The 20,064-nt window shown below is 40.7% G+C and overlaps 2 pseudogenes; one reads left to right on the top strand and one right to left on the bottom strand.

The window, feature by feature from the left end:
• The first annotated feature begins 9,605 nt into the window (after positions 1-9,605).
• Positions 9,606-10,701, top strand: LOC129036608 (heterogeneous nuclear ribonucleoprotein H-like; annotated as a pseudogene).
• Positions 10,702-16,813: 6,112 nt separating this feature from the next.
• LOC129036603 (inhibitor of growth protein 2-like) lies at positions 16,814-17,642 on the bottom strand (annotated as a pseudogene).
• Positions 17,643-20,064: the final 2,422 nt, after the last annotated feature.

The raw sequence follows: 20,064 nt of genomic DNA, 5'->3' as shown, positions 1-20,064 counted from the left end.
TTAACAAAAGTTATAACTATATTGAAAGAATGGGGTTAGGAAAGGATGCACATGTGTGTGTGTTTGTGTATAGGATTGGTAAGAGACTTCAGTCTTTATCTTCCATAGTTAGTAAGAAGTCAATAGATAATGTCTAAAATTGAAAAAAAATTTAAATTGCAGTATAAACATGTTCTTTATAGATATGGAAATAAACCCCAGGAAAAAAAAAAAAGCTAAAAGAAATGAAAGTGATTTTTTCTGTGAAGAAAGTTTGGCAATGGGAAGGGATGTAGCACTGTATTGCCGTTATTCATTGTAAGTCTTAAAGTGCCACTTGAATGTTTAAACTATGTATATGTATTACTTTGATAAAATGTAAAATTATATTTTAAAAGTGAATTAATAGGTGAATTAACAAGTGCTCTCCCCATGAAGGGAAATAGATGTCATTCTCAGTCTGACACCTCAACCATTTCCTCCTAGGAGGAGCAATGTGATTTGTTGGGTGGTTAGAGAGTCTAGATGAGAGGTCTTTTGTTTACTTGTTTCATTTTTTTCTTTCTTTATTCCTTGTTTGTTTTGAAAATAAGAAAGTCATAGAAAGAGAGTTCTAAGATAGATAAATTGATTGATGGATGGATAGTGTTTCCCATTTGAAGTGGTCTTTGAGTTGCAGCCCCTGAGGCAGCCCCCCCATCTCATGCCTTGTTAGTGGAAAACATAGTAAAAGCATTTTAGATGCCTTTGATCCAGGAATTCCACTTTTAGATATTTATCTAAAAGAAATAATCATGGAGTTTTCCAGAGATATACCATCAAGGATGGTCATCATGGCAATGCTTATAAAAACCAAAACAGATAAATTCTAATTTGTTTTAAAACCCAGAGCTTTTTGGAGAAAAGGTTGATTTTAGGACTTGGGCAAGGAAAATACAAAATGTGCCTGGAGTATCTTGTAGTACCAGAAAGTAAGGAAATGTTGAAAAAGCAAAAGGATAGAGCATGTCAAAGGGACACAGGAACCAATCTGAAAGAACTTCCAGCCAAAGCCAGAACAATTTAAGCAAAAAAGTGAATAATGTATACTGGATTATAATATCCAAAGTATAAAATAAATATACATTACTTCATATTAATATTAATAAATGATTGCATAAATAAATGTGGAAGAAGAGACTAATTTTCCTTATAGAAAAATTCTAAGTGATCTGTAGATACTGCTATCTTTAAGAAGTGAATGAAGTTTAATTCCCTCTTTTCTCCCACCTTCGGGGTATGCTAGACTTAATGACTCACTTCCAAAGAACAGAGTTGGGAAAGACAAAAATAGTATTTTACAGTAGAGAAACCTGGCAAACACTACCTTAACCAATTAATGAAAGTTAGCATCACCAGTGATGTTATATAGATATAACCAATCCCTGATATAATGTGACAAGAAAGGTATTTCATCTTTGTGGTTTCTCTCCAAAAACCCACAAGCCCAGTCTAGTAATGAGGAAAACATCAGAAAAACCCAAGTTTGAGGACATTTTATAGGATATCTAGTCAACACTCTTCAAAACCATCAAGGTAATGAAAACCAAGGAAAGATTGAGAAACTGTCACAGACCAGAGGAGATTGGGAAGACATCACGACTCAATGTAGTATGGTAGCTTGCATTGGATCCTGGAACAGAAAAAGGACATTAATGGAAAAACTGGTGAAATCCAAATATAAGCCTAGAGTTTGGCTAATAGTAATGTACCATTCATGATCTGCTTTTTAGTTTTGACAAATGTACCATAATAATATAAAATGTTGCCAATGGGGAAAACAGTAAGGGATATTCAGGAACTCTGCATTATCTTTGCAACTTTTTTTTTTTTTGGTGGATGGGACAGAGTCTCGCTGTGTCACCCAGGCTGGAGTGTAGTGGTGCGATCTTGGCTCACTGCAACTTCCGCCTCCTGGGTTCAAGTGATTCTCCTGTCTCAGCCTCCAGAGTAGCTGGGATTACAGGAGTGCACTACCACGCCCACCTAATTTTTGTATTTTTAGTAGAGACAGGGTTTTGCCATGGTGGCCAGGCTGGTCTTCAAGTAATCCACCGGCCTTGGCTTCCCAAAGTGCTGGGATTACAGGTGTGAGCCACTGCGCCCAGCCCTATTTTTGTGAATTTTCCTTTCTTTGTTTTTTTAAAATTTTTTTTATTTTTTTTTTTTCTGTTGCCCAGGCTGGAGTGCAGTGGCGTGACCTCGGCTCACCACAACCTCTGCCTCCCGGGTTCAAGTGATTCTCCTGCCTCAGCCTCTCGAGTAGCTGGGACTACAGGCGCACACCACCATGCCCAGCTAATTTTTGTATTTTTAGTAGAGACGGGATTTCACTATGTTGGCCAGGCTGGTCTCAAACTCCTGACCTCGTGATCTGCCTGCCTCAGCCTCCCAAAGTGCTGGGATTACAGGTGTGAGCCACCATGTCTGGCTAACAACTTTTCTATAAATCTAAATTTATTCCAAAATAAAAAGTTTATTTTTAAATTCCAGAAAGTATAATAGGGCTCCTGCTTGAGCACACACGTTTACCCAGAGTACTGGTACTAGTGTTCAAAATCAGAGAATATTTTGTAACATCATAAAATATAGATTTTTTTTCCAAGATGGAGTCTTGCTCTGTCACCCAGGCTGGAGTGCAGTGGCACGATCTCAGCTCACTGAACTCTGCCCGGGTTCAAGCAATTCTCCTGTTCCAGCCTCCCAAGTAGCTGGGATTACAGGCGCACGACACCAAGCTTGGTTAATTTTTGTATTTTTAGTAGAGACGGAGTTTCACCATGTTGGCCAGGCTGGTCTCAAACTCCTGACCTCGTGATCCGCCCACCTCAGAATTTTAAAGCTAGAAGGAGACTTAGAAATGAGTCTGCACCCTTCACTTTTATAGATGAGAAAACTCAGTCTCTGATTTGCCCAAGTAACATCATTAGCAGCAGAGCCAAGATTAGAATTTATCCAGGTCTTAACATTCCCAGTTAAAATGTACAGAAATACTATGGAGTCACTTCCTAATTTGGAAAGGCAGAGAACCAAACAATATGAATCAGAATATAAAAGTCAAGAAATCATTACACCTTCAATATTGACAGCTGGGACTTCCAGGTTCTGGTTCCCCATGTAAGGAGCTTAAATGGCATCAATCTGTCCTAACAACAAGTAAAAAGCTAAACAAACTGAAAATCAACAATTCTTCTTAGATCCATCAGAGAAGTGAGGTTACAGGACAAACCACTGTCCCCAAAATTGGAGAGACAGACAGGTGGATATACAGAGAATCACAGCTCCCCAGAACACAAACTCATTTCCACAGGAACCAGTGCCAGGGTAGGAAAACCTGAACTATCATTGTTAAATCACTCAAGGCTCAGTGTGGACAAGCATAAGAGTCAAAAACTCCAGGGAGCCCGAGTCATAAAGAGGCCCTCACCCTTTGTGAGTTTTACCTACAGGAGCTCGTATGAGAACCACCAAGTTCTCATAGCAAAGATTAGAGAAAAATAGCAGGTAGCAGAGGGACAGAGGGGAGTAACCATTTTGAAATATACTAGAGCATTTCATTCTTCTTAACAAGGCCTACTGTATTAGTCCATTCTCACACTGCTATGAAGAAACACCTGAGACTGGGTAATTTATAATGGAAAGAGGTTTCCTTTATAAATTCCACATGGCTCGGGGGTTGGGGGGGGGGGGTCTCAGGAAATTTACAATCATGGCAGAAGGCAAAGGAGAAGTAGGCATCTTCTTCCCAGGGCAACAGGATGGATTGGGTGCAAGCAGGAGAAATGCCAGACACTTAAAAAACCGTGAGATCCCATGTGACTCACTCATTATCATGAGAACAGCATGGGGGAAATAGCCCCCATGTTCCAATTACCTCCACCTGGTCCTGCCCTTAACACGAGGGGATTACAGGGATTACAACTCAAGATGAGATTTTGGGTGGGGACACAGCCAAACCATATCACCTCCCCTCAAGAGAAACTATTTTACAAGAGCCTAACCTAATGGGAAAGAAAATACCCCACTACAGCCCCCTCTTGCCATCCTGTACCACCTAAGTGAAATCCACCTGTACCACAATTAACACAATTTGTGAAGTTCACAGTCCAGAGGCACAGGCTCACTAAAAGACTGAGACCTAATCATAGGGCTGTCAAACACTTCCTCTCCCTTCACATCTTACCATCACCTCACTAAAGGTCTGTTTACCCCAGTTCCTTTTACCTAGTACATCATGTTCACATTTCAACAAGATGTTATAAGGCGTACTAAAAGGCAAAAAACACAGTTTAAAGAGACAAAGCAAGCATCACAACCAGACCCTGATATGGTATGGATGTTGGAATTATCAGACTATAAATATAAAATAACTATGATTAATATGCTAAGGGTGAGTGGAAAAAGTAGACAATTTGCAAGAACAGATGGATATCATAAGCACAGAATGGAAATTCTAAGTAAGCATAAAAAAGAGACGCTAGAGGTTAAAAACACGATAACAAAAATGAAGAATGCCTTTATTAGGGTCATAGGTAGACTGGACATAGCTGAAGAAATAATTTCTGAGCTTGAGGATTTGACAATGGAAACTTGCAAAGTGGAAAAGCAAAGAGAAAAAAACTAAAAATAAATAAACAACAGTATCTAAGAATTTCAGGACAACTGCAAAAGGTGTAACATACTCATAATGGGAATACCAGAAAGGGAAGAAAGAAAAAAGAACAGAAACAATATTTAAAGCAGTAAAAACAGAGACTTTCCCAAATTAACATCAGACAACAAACCAAGGATCCAATAAACTCAGAGAACACCAAGTGAGATAAATTCCAGAAAAACTACACCTAGGTATATCATTAAAACTGTAGAAAATGAAAAATAAAATGACTGTTTTTCACTTACACATAAACTATATTAATCAGATACATTGTTATAATTATTATTACTTTGAACAAACTGTTATCTGTTAGGTCAACTCACAATAAGAAAAACAGAAGTGTTTCTTTTACCTTCACTTATTTCTTCTGTGATCTCTTCCTTTCCTTATGTAGATCTGAGTTTCTGACTCATATTATTTACCTCTCTTGGAAGAACTTTTAACATTTCTTGCAAGACAGGTCTACTGGCAACAAATTATCTCAATTTTTGTCCGAGAGTTTTTATTCCTCCCTCACTTTGAAGGATAATTTTATAGGATAAACAATTCTAGGTTGGTGAGGTTTTTTATCTCTTAACACTTTAAATATTTCATTCTACTTTCTTCTTCCTTATATGATTTCTGAGGAGACATTGGATGTAATTCTTTTATTTGTGCCTTTATAGGAAAGGTGGTTTATTTTCCCCTCTGGCTCCCCAGCATCACACAATATACCATGTAACAAACTTGCACATGTACCTCATGATTCTAAAATAAAAGTTGAAATTACAAATACATAAAGTAAAAAAAAAATTCATGAATTAGCAATGGCCATGCTAGCACCAAATATATACCAAACACTTCAATAAAGAAAGCTGCAGAAGGAAGACTGCATTTTATATACACAAACAAAAGGAAATAAAAGAAACCAACTTTAAATATAAAGACACATATAGATTAAATATAAATGGATAGAGAAAGAGATATCATGCTAACACTAATCAAAAGAAAGTTGAAGTAGCTGCCTTAATTTCAGAAAAAGCAGACTTCAGAGCAAGAAAAGTTATCGGGGATAAAGAGGGACATTATATAATGGTAAAGGGGCCAATTCTCCAAGAAGACATAACAGTCCTTAATTTGTATGCATCTGTCAACAGAGCATCAAAATACATAAGGCAAAAACTGACAGAACTACAATGGGAAATAGAAGAATCCACTATGATAGTTGAAGATATTGACACCACTGTATCGGAAATGGACAAACCCAGTAGGCAGAAAATCAGCAACTACATAGTTGAACTCAAAATTCATAGCTGCAGAATATCATTATCTTCATTCTTTAAATAACAGCAGGAACTCACTGGCAATATGTAAGATCTGCCACAGAGAACTTAACAGGGAGTGGAGGACATATTTCCCACCACTGACTGCACTATTTCCTCCTAAAGTACTCCAGAAAAATATGACATTTCTCTCTCTGGAAATCATTAGAAAACATTGTTCACTTCCTGCAGAATCAAGCAATGTTTTCTGAAATCCCAATTTTCTTTCCACCATGATTTTTGGGACCACAGGAAACACTGTGACAAGATTTCAAAAGAAAGAAATGCTCCCTCTCCTTTTTCAAACCTAATTTGGTACTGATAATGTAATTTGGAAATCCTAACTGCATCGACCATGGCTAAGATAAACATGTAAAGTGGATCCCCATGTGTGGGCACATGCATGCAAAAGGCAAGATTAACCTGAACAGAAGGGGTGGTGGGGACAACTTGAGAATGCAGGGCCTGAAGAAGTTGGGCAGCAGAAGTATGCTGATGAGGGCTAACATAGGTTGTGGCAGCAGGAAAGACAGGGCAGAGCTGAGCATGTAGCAGAGAGCACAACAGAGTACAGTCCCAGACGAAACTGGCTGGAATGGACAATTAACACAATTGAATCAAGTAACACTAAGGCTGGAAGGGGAGAGATTCAATCCATGAAGCCCAGACTTTCAATGCATTTCCACAAACATAACTCAAAGTTGGATCCTGTGCTTGACACTGTGGAAGCAAAACTGAGTAAGGAATGGGCTCCACCCAGGAAAAGTCCACAACTTAAGTGGGAAAATGGACACGTAAACAAAGTGCTATAAATGAAAATGGCAAGTGCTGTCAGAGGTGTGTATAAAATGCTATGGGAAATGGGAAAGGGAAGTCATTAATTCTGCCCTAAGGGATGTGAGTCCCTGAAAGTTATTTAGAGAAAGGGACATTTCAGCAGAACATGTTAATTGAAAGTAAATGTTCAAAATGATAGTGACAAGTATTCCTGGAAGAGGTGTGGAACAACTAGGCATTTACTGGCACCTGCAATGGGGCCTCAAAGCCATGCTGGTAGCCTTTGACTATACCTCTCATATACTCCCATACACCTCCCATAGTGGGTCCAATAGTGGCCCACAGAAGATATGTCTACCTGGTACCCTAATATGACCTTACTTGGAATTGAGTCTTTGCCGATATAATTAAGGTAAAGATCTCGAAATGTGATCATCCTGGATTAGGGTGGCCCTTAATCTAATAATCAGTGTCCTTGTAAGAAACAGAAGAGACAGACACAGAGAGACACAAGGAAAAAGCCACGTGACTAAGTAGAGATTGGCATGACGTGTCTACAAATCAAGAAGCACCAAGGATTGCTGGAGCCACCACAAGCTAGGAGAAGGAGAGGCATGAAATAAGACCGGGGCAGTGGCTCATGCCTGTAATCCCAGCACTTTAGGAGGCTGACGTGGGAGGATTGCTTGAGGCCAGGAGTTCAACACCAGCTTGGGCAACATAGCAAGACCATCTCTTAAAAAAAATTTTTTTTTTTTTTAAAGAAAAACATGGAACAGATTCTCCCTCAGAGACTCCAGAAAGAACCCTGCTGACATGTTGATTTTGGACTTTTGGTCTCCAGAACTGTGAGAGAATACATTTCTGTGGTTTTTTAGTCACCAAGTTTGTGGTAATTTGCTACAACATCCCTAGGAAATGAAGAACACACCCTTTCATCGAGATAGGATCCCAGGTTACATGTGGTTCATAGACCTGGCTAACTCACCGGATCCTCTCACATGGGAATGTGAAACAAAGTCGGCTGAGTGGAGCTATCAGGTGATGGGTTCTGGCAGCCCTGTTTTAGACATGCGAGAAAAGAAAGATGGCTAAGAAGAGAGTGAAAAAAAGCAAAGAGAGAATCAAGGGTGAGAGTCCATGTGATGACTGACAGTTCAGTACAGGTGCTCATGTGGAACAAAAGAGACCCTGTTGTATTAAGTCCCTGCCTGTGGATGCCCATGACATTGCCTATTATATCAATGCAATAAACTACTGCTTATTAAAGTAGATTGAACATGTTTTTGTTCCTTGCAACCAAATGATCCCTGATGTAACCATGATGCTAAGAAGTAACTTAGTTTTAAGAAAACATGAGGAGGTGAAAATAAAATGGAAATTGCTAAACAAATGAATAAATTCACAGTGTAAATTGATTGAGAAAGAAAAGGTAACAAGTGGAAAATATTAGCAATAAAAGATCTCCGAATAGAAAAGCAAACAAGTTTTATTTTATAATATAGCACATTGATTGTTTCAGGCCCCAGATTAGATATTCAAATCAGGAGAGAGAATGATAAAGAGAGAGAGTCAAATGGTCCAGAGACAGAAATAAGCACAGTTCTACTGACAACCATTTACATCCCCCCATAGAGTAGGTCTTGTGGTCCCTCTGCCTTGGATCAGGTCTCAATATCTTAATCCCAGATTAATTACTTGATTCCTTCAGTCTCTAAAGAGTAGAGAGACATAGCATCTACTATGTGCCAAGGATGGTGGCAGGCCCTGAGATACAAAGATGAAGATCACAGCCATTATCAGTCAGTGGGCTCATCAAGGAAAGATGTAGAAATGGGCCATCATTACAGCAATGAGAAAAATACAGGCATAAGAAAAACAGGAATATTCAGGGGAAGCATTTAATTTTGCCTGCAAAGTTCACAGACAGCTGCCCAAAGGAATACACATTTGAGCTGAATCCTAAAGAAATGAGTAGACAGATGTACACCAGCAGAATAAGATAGCAAAGGGCAGTCTAAACACAGAGAACATACAAAGCTTAGAAGGTGGAGAGAATGAAATTTACTATTCCAAGAACAGCAGGTCCTTCAAAATGCCTACTACATCCCAATCCATGAAGGCAGGACATTTTTTTTCTGTTCTATTTGCTATTAAATTTCCAAGTCAATCATCAGAATGTAAGTTCCACAAACGCAGTGATTTTGTCTTTTTTAGTCCTTGTGAAATCCATGGAGGTTAATCCAATGTTCAATTCCCAAACCTTATGTTACTAACCTCATCTTACCAGCACTTGACACAACTGATTCCTCTCCCCTTGGTACTCCATCTTCTCTTGGCTTCCAGGCAGTAGTGTGCTGGTAAATGTTTAACAACAGGTTCTCCAGAAAAATTTTCAAAAGTTCCGATTTGTTGCCTTTGTTGATTTCTGTGATGTAAGTACTCCCACTATGTCCAATTCAGTCTATCAGCGTGACTGCTGAGTTAGAAAGAGATGAACAGTAGTACACACCATTATGTAGTATTTCCACCACACAGATGCAACAGCCATAATCTCAACAGCATAGATACTAGTAAAGTCTACCAAAATAACGAAGAACTGGGCCATTTCTTTTTAGCCCTGCCGAAGTCGGTTGTCTGGTCTGTTTTGACACCAGACCACGTAAGAGACAATAATGTTGGGCACCAAAGGTGGAGAGGAGTTTATATTGAAGGTCCACTGCTTGCCCTGGTCTTGCTTGGCCGATGAAGTGCAGCGTTTTTTTCTGACTGCAAAATTCAAAATAAGGCTCAAGGTATTCGTTTCATCTACACCAGAGAAGGCAGGCTGGCTGGCAAGGCTTTTGTTGAATTTGAATCAGAAGATGAAGTCAAATTGGCCCTGAAAAAAGACAGAGAAACTATGGGACACAGTTTTGTTGAAGCATTCAAGTCAAACAACGTTGAAATGGATTGGGTGTTGAAGCATACTGGTCCAAATAGTCCTGACACGGCCAGTGATGGCTTTGTACAGCTTAGAGGACTTCCCTTTCAATGCAGCAAGGAAGAAATTGTTCAGTTCTTCTCAGGGTTGGAAATCGTGCCAAATGAGATAACATTGCCAGTGGACTCCAGGGGAGGAGTACAGAGGAGGCCTTCGTGCAGTTTGCTTCACAGGAAATAACCGAAAAGGCTCTAAAGAAACACAAGGAAAGAATAGGGCACAGGTATATTGAAATCTTTAAGAGCAGCAGGGCTGAAGTTAGAACTCACTACAATCCACCATAAAAGCTTATGGCCATGCAGCGGCCAGGTCCCATGACAGACCTGGTTCTGGCAGAGGGTTTAACAGCATTGGCAGAGGAGCTGGCTTTCAGAGGATGAGGCATGGTGCTTATGGTGGAGGATATGGAGCCTATGACAATTATAATGGCTATGGCTATGGATTTGGGTCAGATAGATTTGGAAGAGACCTCAATTATTGTTTTTCAGGAATGTCTGATCACAAATATGGGGATGGTGGCTCTACCTTCCAGAGCACAAGAGGACACTGTGTATACGTGTGGATTACTTTACAGAGCTACTGAGAATGACATTTGTAATTTTTTTTGACTGCTCAATCCTGTGAGGGTACACATTGAAATTGGTCCTGATGGCAGAGTAACTGGAGAAGCAGATGTTGAGTTTGCAACTCATGAAGATGCTGTGGCAGCTATGTCAAAAGACAAAGCAAATACGCAACACAGCTATGTAGAACCTTTCTTGAATTCTACAGCAGGAGCCAGCGGTACTGCTTATGGTAGCCAAATGATAGGGGGCATGGGCTTGTCAATCCAGTCCAGTTATGGTGGCCCAGCCAGCCAGCAGCTGAGTGGTGGTTATGGAGGTGGCTATGGTGGCCACAGCAGCATAAGTGGATATGACCAAGTTTTACAGGAAAACTCATGTGATTTTCAATCAGACATTGCATAGGAAGCCAAGGAGCAATGAACAGCAGCTACTACAGTAATGGAAGCCGTGCATCTATAGGTGTGAATGGAATGGGAGGGATGTCTACCATGTCCAGTATGAGTGGTGGATGGGGAATATAATTGATCACTGACTCTTGCTCAATTTTTTTTTAAGAAAAACCCAAAACTTCAGTTTAACAGTTTCTGCAATACAAGCTTATGATTTATGCTTACTCTCTAAGCAGAAATCAGGATTGTTATGAAGACTTAAGGCTCAGTATTTTTTAACACAATACTCATCTAGGATGTAACAGTGAAGTTGAGTAAACTATAACTGTTAAACAAGTTCCAGCTTTGCTCAAGTTAGCTATATTATAGGATGTTCTTAAGCAATAAGTGTATTGAGGTAAAAGGAGTTGAATTATCTTCACTGTTGCCCTTTGCTACATTGTATTGAACACTGTGTAGATGCATGCTGAAAGACATGTTTTTTGTTGTTGTTGTTGTAAAACTCAATGTAGGAGCTGTGTCTGTCTACAATTAAAGTGAAACATTTTGGCATCTTTGTTAATTCTAGTTTTATTTAATAACCTGTAAGGCACGTAAGTTTAAAGTTTTTTTTTTTTTTTTAAGTTAATGGGAAAAATTTGAGATGCAATACCAATACTTTAGGATTTTGGTCTTGATGTTTGTATGAGATTCTGAGGCCTTGATTTAAATCTTTCATTGTACTGTGATTTCCTTTTACGTATATTGCGCTAAGTAAAACTTGTCAAATAAATCCTCATTTAAAAAAAAATTAAGAAGAAATGAATTTTGAGTACTTTTTAAAAGTACAATTTATTTAAGTTATATAATTTTTATTAATGACCATACTTCAACCTGTTTACTAAATTCCAGAAAATTTACCAATCAGCCCTCATGAACTGATAGAAGCTGGCTCCAGGGTACCATGGCTTCTGGAGCACCACACTCTCCTGGTTCTCCTCCTGCCTCACCGGTCTTTGTTCAGTCGCTGTACCGAGGCCTCCTGTTCTCCCTGACCTCTCTATGTTAGAGTGCCCCAAGGCTTAGACAGAAGGAATGGAGGGAGAAGGAAAGATGGAAGAGACAGAGGAAAAAAAGAGAAAATCTACAAATGACTTATTTTTACTTTTAGCATATTTGTATTTTATGACATTTTGAAAAATACAACTTTACTGTTTAATTATAAATTACATCATCTTTGTAGTGATATGGCATCCAGAGCTGTGCTGTCCAATGCAGTAGCACTAGCTACAGGTGACTACTGAGCAACTGAAGTGTGACAATTCCAATCTGAGACGTGCTGGAAATCCAATACATACAAGGTTTTGAAGATGAATACAAAAAAAGAATGTAAAATTCTCATTAAAAATAATTATATTGATCATAATTTAAAAACAACACTTTGGGTTAAATGATATATATTATTATAGTTAATTTTATCTTTTTTACTTTTGAAAATGAGGTTCACATTGTGATTTTTTTTTTTTTGATATGGAGTCTTGCTCTGTCACCCTAGCTGGAGTGCAGTGGTGTGATCTTGGCTCACCGCAACCTCCGCCTCCCAAGCGATTCTTCTGCCTCAGCCTCCCGAGTAGCTGGGATTACAGCTACCCGCCACCACCCCTGGCTAATTTTTGTATTTTTAGCAGAGACAGGGTTTCACCATGTTGGCCAGACTGGTCTTGAACTCCTGACCTCACATGATCCACCAGCCTCAGCCTCCCAAAGTGCTGGGATTACAGGCTTGAACCACCACTCCCGGCCCCACATTGTATTTCTATTGGACAGCGCTGCTCAAGATCTTTACTCCAGACTTGCCTCTACCTTGCTCCTCCTCTACTCCACCTCTGAAAATCTTCACCTGCACTATACTACTTTTTGGTGTTAAGTCAAAGACTATTTTCCTCACCCAGCTCAAATGGAGGTTGCAAATATGTTACTGTTTCTTTAAACTTCTGACTCCCTCCTTCTTCCTTCAATTTAATAATTATTAAATTATTGTAATTAATAATTATAGCAGGAACTAATTACACAGCAATCTGCCAGTTAATAATTATAGCTCTATGAAAACAATAAGAATCACTGGCAGCCTTTCCATCCAGGTTCCTTATCTGAACCACAAAACACAGAAAAGAATTTAAGTGACTCTTTTATTTTACCAAGAATGGAACATAATTAGTACAAATCTAAATGTACAGAAGATAATCTAATTCCTATCACATACAATATGTACTATATACAATGGATACCTTTAGGGAATCAGGCTTAATTCTTGTACAGAGCCCTGGCTGAGAAAGGCCAGTTGACGTGGATATCCAAAAGGGCAGACAGAATTACTGAATGTTGAGCAACTGCAATATCCTTGAAATACATTTGTGGTCTTATAAGCAGACACCCTGATGGATAACACTCTTTCAGATTACTAAATTCCAGTTTTTTTTCAAAAAATAAATCTCTAGACTGTATAGTTATGCCTTCTGCAGTGCTCACCTCCAACTCTATACCTTCAAGAAGAAACAATCCCATTCCCAGGGCTTGGGAGCTTAATAGGCTAATCACGGAATATGGTTGTGGTTACACTAACTCAGCAGGGAAAGCTGCAGTAAAATGCCCAGACCTCTGTGCACACGGTCCCTAAGAACAGTGATGTGAATAAGAAACTTTCAAATGCAGTTTCTGAAGTCTCCTTTTCTGAAATATAATAGAATCACATAACAACTTTCCGAGGAAATACTCACATGTGGACTCCACTACATATTCATGCCAAGCACTAAAGCAGTACCATGCTTTCTAGAAACTCTACCAGCCTTCCAAGCATTCACCTCATTAATCTTCAAAAACATTTCTTTAAGACCATGAAGAGAAAGTATTATTTGCATTTTCATCACGTAATTAAGCGTAGCTCACAGTTTTTCCACATCATTATAATTAAAAAAGAAACCATGAAGAACCCATAGACACAGTTAGCAGTTGTTCATTTCTTCCTTCATTGTTTTATTATCAGCTGAAAACCAGTCAGTTTGCTACAGAACTTTGCTATTCAAACTGTGGCCATGATCAGTCACATGGGCATTAACTGGAAACTTGTGTAGAAATGCAGATTCTGGCCAGACGTGGTGGCTTATGCCTGTAATCCCAGCACTTTGGGAGGCTGAGGTGAGAGTATTGCTTAGTGCCAAGAGTTTCAGATCACCCTGGCAGCATGGTGAGACCCCCATCTCTACAAAAAATAAAAATAAAATAAAACATTGGGCCAAGTGCAGTGGTTCATGCCTATAATCGCAGAACTTTGGGAGGCCGAGGCAGGCAGATCAGTTGAAGTCAGGAGTTTGAGACCAGCCTGGTCAACATGGTGAAACCCCGTCTTTACTAAAAATACAAAAATTAGCTGAGCATGGTGGCACATGTCTGCAATTTCAGCTACTCAGGAGGCTGAGGCACAATAATTGCTTGAACCTGGGAGGTGGAGGTTGCAGTGAGTGGAGATCGTACCACTGCACTCCAGTCTGGGTGACAGAGTGAGACTCTGTCTCAAAAAAAAAAAAAAGTTAGCTGGTACTGGTGACATGCATCTGTAGTCCCAGCTACTCAGGAGGCTGAGGCGGAAGGATCACTTGAGACCAGGGGTTTGAGGCTATGATTGTGCCGCTGCACTCCAGTCTGGGCAACAGAGTGAGACCCTGTCTCTAAAAGAAGAATAAACAAATAAAAAAGAAATGCAGATCCCCAGGCTTTGTTGGACCTGCAACTCAATTCAGAGTTCTCCCTCTGCCCAAGCCTGCTCCTGCCCCTTCCCATTCACAGGCATTGATAAACACCCTATGTCCCAAAAGCCCCAAAGTAAAGCAAGCACAGGAAATTTCCACAATACAAGAGGAAGTTGGCCATGCAGCTTGGCGTTTGGCAATATATTAGGCCATGAATATTTATTGAATGAAGGTATAGACAGACCAATCACTGTCTCTTGCAAATCTCACAGCAATCTTTCATATCCAAATTTGTATCTCTTCTAGAGCCATGTTTCTCAAAATAAAAAGTTCACTTTTTTTTTTTTTTTTAGACGGAGTTTTGCTCTTGTTGCCCAGGCTGGAGTGCAATGGCGTGATCTCAGTCCACTGCAACCTCCACCTTCACGGTCAAGTGATCCTCCTGCTTCGGCCTCCTGAGTAGCTGGGATTATAGGCATGTGCCACCATACCCGGCTAATTTTGTATTTTTAGTAGAGATGGAGTTTCTCCATGTGGGATCCCCCCACCTCGGCCTCCCAAAGTGCTACGATTATAAGCGTGAGCCACCATGCCCGGCCCACTCTTCTTATCAACATAAAAACCTGACTCATTCCTACTCTCAGAGATAGCACACAGTCAGTGACTTTCTCTACTTGAAAATCTCTGACTTATTGACGATAGAGTCAGTTCTCTGTGCATCCCATGAGACCAAGAAGATTTAGTCTAACATGACTCTGTAATTTTTATTGGGAATGTAATAGGCTTTTTTGGTTTTGATTTTAAATAAAGAAATCTTTATTTTTGGTGAGTCACATTCAACCTTCTGTCACTTACTTGTTAATCTTTTATAGACAAGATGTGCAAGCTGCACAATTGGGTCACTTGGGGCCTTACAATGAGAAGGTCCCTGAATTTGGTTTAATGCCTTGCTATTGCTGTCTTGAAATTCTTAAGTTTCTGAGCCCAAGCCCCATATTTTCATTTTGCACTAAGCTCCACAACGTATATACGTATATAGCCAGTCCTGTCCACAGGTCTGGGTTTTTGTTTTGTTTTGTTTTGTTTTGTTTTTTTGAGATGGAGTCTCGCTCTGTCGCCCAGGCTGGAGTGCAGTGGCGCGATGTGGGCTCACTGCAAGCTCCGCCTCCTGGGTTCACGCCATTCTCCTGCCTCAGCCTCCCTACAGGCACCCACCACCATGCCCGGCTAATTTTTTTGTATTTTTAGTAGAGATGGGGTTTCACCGTGTTAGCCAGCATGAGTCTCGATCTCCTGACCTCGTGATCTGCCTACCTCAGCCTCCCAAAGTGCTGGGATTACAGGCATGAGCCACCGTGCCCGGCCAGGTCTGGTTCTTAATGAGGGGTGCTAATCAGAATCATCTAATTCCTTTCCCAAATACACATAGCAACCATAACTAAAATTCATCATTGCAGTTTGCATTACTTTGTCTCTACTGTCAGACACATTTTCCGTGCTTCCTAGGCTTTTGTCTCTGGTCACATCCTATCTCTCCCATGGCTTTCTTTCCTGGCACAAAGGACGGAAGCTGAGCCCACAGCAGTGAGTGGAATGTAGCATTAAGTACCAAGGGGATCCTGGCACAACCAGCCAGCAACCATTTATTGGGCACCCACATATTAACATGCTAGTGCCACACAGTCCCTTCTCATGAAAGGCTCACAGTCTCAGCAGAATGTGAAACATACTTACCATCAAATCAAAGTGAGCCAGTAGGGAAGCCTTCCTAGAGTGATGGGTCTCAAACAGAATTTCAGAAGAGGAAAAACATGTGGCTCCACAGAGTGAGAGCATTCTGAGTAAAGGATGGACAGGTGCTACATCCCAGAGCACAGTGGAGAAGGAGTGTTTGAGGAGCAGAGAAGTGTTTTTGCCAAGCCAGAGCAGTAAGCTTATTGTGAGCTATGTTGGAAAGGCTCTCCCATAGCTCATGTGCTGGATAACTGGGTCTCATAAATTAGATGAAAATTAAGAACCATTGTGAACCTCAAAGAAAGGAACAACAGCATCAAAATGCTATTTGGGAAGGATAATTCACTGGGAATAGCCATTTTCCAAATGGTGCCCTAGAAGAAGAACTCACCATTCTCTTTCTCTTTCTTCAAATAGTTCTTGAAATTCATCTTCTTGTGACACTCCCTCACTTAATGAACATGGAATGAATCATGCTTACAATGGTACTGATGTGGTGCAGGTAGGCTCCTCAGTGGGCACTGAGCTAAGTATTTGAAAAGGCTTGGGGACTGTGATGAGAGTTCTGCCAGTAGGGCTGCCTCAGTGTAGCGTCAGGCTTTGTCACATGTGTTAGTCCATTCTTTTTTTTTTTTTTTTTTCAAAGTACAACTTTTAATACACCATTAATACTAATGATTAAAAATTATTGCATAGTCTTATGCATTTACCCTAAAACATTTTCTGAAAGTAAACGAATTATATAAAAGACAAATAACCCTTTAAAATGTGGATGGCCTTTACTACCTCGATCTTCTATCCTTTTTTTGTCTTTTCAGTACTTTTGTCGATGCTTTTCTCATTATCTCCCCTGCACTTTGGGCAATACCATGTCCCCTTTGGTTTATAGGTAAGTGAAACACATGAAAAGTGAAACCATTCAACTGGACACTGTTCATTGTCATCCTATCATCTCCCCATAAGACACTTGGTTGCATAAGCAGTATGTAGGTTCATTAGGATCTATTGCAAACTCAACAGGTGAAGCTTCCCTTTCCTGCTTGGCCTTGGAGTGTTTCTTTTCTTTGCCGACTTGGATTTCTTTTCTTTAGGTGGCTGATCATCACAGTCTTCAATCCCATTTGCCATGTGACATAAATCACAGGTTTCACTGGTCCGCTGTCTGCGGGGTCTTCTTGAAGATCTTTCTGGTTGGCTGGAATCCATCTTTGCTTTATCTGAGGCTCGTTCACTTTCAGCAGGATCTTGGAAACACTGTGAATGTAACTCCATTTGTCTTGCCCGATTTTCCACCAATTCGAGCAACAATCTGTATTTTTTCATCTCGCAATTCTTGACTATTAATTAGTGCTCTCTGGAGAAGCTGCTGCAGACGTTTCTTCTGGTTTAAATCATCTTCTTTCTTATATTTTTCATAGACATCATCAATTTCCTTTAACGTTTGTGGAGCCAGGATCCGTGACCCTCCGAGCTACTGACCGCCGTCCTGATCCATTGGTTGGGAAAGAGATTGGAAACATCACCGCAAAACATGCTGCAAACCCCGACTCGGACTCCGCTGGGGCCGAACCAATGCCCCCGCACAACCCCGACTCCCTCCCCAGCAGCCAGCTCGCCGCCACCCCTCTCGCGAACAGCCATTTTCCAGGCCTGTGTTAGTCCATTCTTGCATTACGATAAAGAAATGCCCGAGGCTGGGTAAAGAAAAGAGGTTTGATTGGCTCATGGTTCTGCAGGCTGGACAGGAAGTATAGCAGCATCTGCTTCTGGGTGGGCCTCAGGAGGCTTCCAATCAGGGCAGAAGACAAAGGGAAAGCAGGCACATCACATGGCGAAAGAGGAGCGAGAGAGAGAGAGTGAGGGGGAGGTGCCACACAAGCAACCAGGTCTCATGAGAACTCACTATTAGGAAGACAGCACAAAGCCATGATGGATCCACCCCCATGACCCAAACACCTCCCACCAGGCCCCACCTCTGCCTCCAACACTGGGGATTAAATTTCAAAATGAGATTTGGGCAGGGACAAATATCCAAACTATATCACCACATGAGAATGAAAGCATCCGTTTCCCCGAACAACACAGAGCACAGAAGCCACCTACCTAACTTCTCAGGAGAGGATGACAGAATCAAAGCCAAGGTTTATAAAAATCAAAACCCCTACCAGAAAGGGGTTTTGTCCCTGAGACTAACCACTGCCTCTGACACAGATCTGCCCCAAAGCTGGGACAAGGGATACATCACTGTATTAGTCTGTTTTCACATTGCTATAGATACAACCTGAGAGTGGGTAATTTATAAAGAAAATAATTTAATTGACTCACAGTTCCACATGGCTGGGGAGGCCTCAGGAAACTTAAAATCATGGCGGAAGGCGAATGGGAAGCAAGGCACATGTTACATGGCAGCAGAAGCGAGCGTGCTAGAGGGCGGCGGGGAAGTGCCTCACTTTAAAACCATCAGCTGTCATGAGAACTCACTCACTATCACAAGAACAGCAGAGGAGAAATCTGCCCCCGTGATCCAATCATCTCCCACCAGGCCCCTCCTCCGACATGTGGGGATTACAATTCGAGATGAGATTTGGGTGGGGACACAGAGCCAAACCATATCAATCCCACACTGGTAACTGCAATCTTTTCCTTCATTCCTTAGAAATCTGCAGGATATATAAGGTGAAAGGGAAGAGTGAGTTAATTTGTTACAAAGTAAAGCCTGTCATAAGGTGGAACATGAGAGCTGATTTAAAACATACATGTACTCTGTATTTATCCCAAGGGTCCAAAGGAGCAGATAAAAATAAATCAAGGTCTAGGTCTACGTGGTATGGAACCACCAGATCCAAACCCAGCCTGCACTATTACTGGGGTGCTTATTATAATGCATGAATGGAAATCAGCCTTGGCCAAGTAGAGCTAAAGCCAGAGAGCACAGGACTTATATTGCAATTTGTCAAAGAATTTTGAAAAAATCAAAAGACAGTTGACACAGATGGCCATTACATCTTGCTATATGGATAAACTAAAAAACCAAAAGATATGTATGCACACAGAAGGTATCCTGAAGACACTAAGAATATAAACATCCCATTAACCAAGTTGGGATGAAGCTTTCTTTCTTGGAAGATTATGTGTACTCTTCATTTTGTTATCATTGTGTGTGTGTGTGTGTGTGTGTGTGTGTATTGTTGTTGCTGCTGTTGTTTTGTGAGAAACAATTCTGTAAGATTCTACATTAACTACAACAAGGACGTTTTGTGTTCTGCTTTTGTAATATAGCTTTTACGTTGAAGATTACTTATAGTTATATTTGTGGAAAATGTCTTGCTTATTCTAGGTCATAGAACGTTGAATTCAGACTTCGGCTTAGAATGCAGAAAACTGCAAGAGAATGTATGTCACTTCTACACTAACAACAAAAGCCAGATTACGTACACATATAGTTTGGTGGCCTGTGTTCCTCTTAGTAGTCATGCTCCAAAGAGGGTGACTACAGGGTACACTGAGGGTGGCCAGGTCTTGGGAACAGGAGCTCTCAGCCTTGACAAAGACTCCCTGCCCCAGGACGGCACAGTAGCAGCAAGGCTACTGGCCCCGAAAGCACTGCCTATGGAGCTGAGAGCACCACAACTAACTTGGAAGTAAGCAGTGTGGACAGGCAATTGATAACTGAAGAGTTTCCCCAGGGCTTTGGTGGTGCTCATGACCCTGGAACCTCAACACAAGCATGAGTGTGTGTGACAAGGTGAGGGGTTCCCCGCTAATGACTGAGATAAAACTTACAGCTAGTCCAGTAGGATGGGGACTGTCAGATTCAAGTTGAATTTTTAACGCTGTGACATTATTACATTCAAGACATGTGGAATAGGATTCACACCCATACCCTTGTTCTAAATGGTATATCATTCATGCAATAA

Source organism: Pongo pygmaeus, chromosome 4, assembly GCF_028885625.2.
Source record: "Pongo pygmaeus isolate AG05252 chromosome 4, NHGRI_mPonPyg2-v2.0_pri, whole genome shotgun sequence".
NCBI classification, from domain to species: Eukaryota; Metazoa; Chordata; class Mammalia; order Primates; family Hominidae; genus Pongo; species Pongo pygmaeus.
Note: the sequence above shows the minus strand (reverse complement) of the source record. Positions and strands in the feature narration are given on the sequence as shown.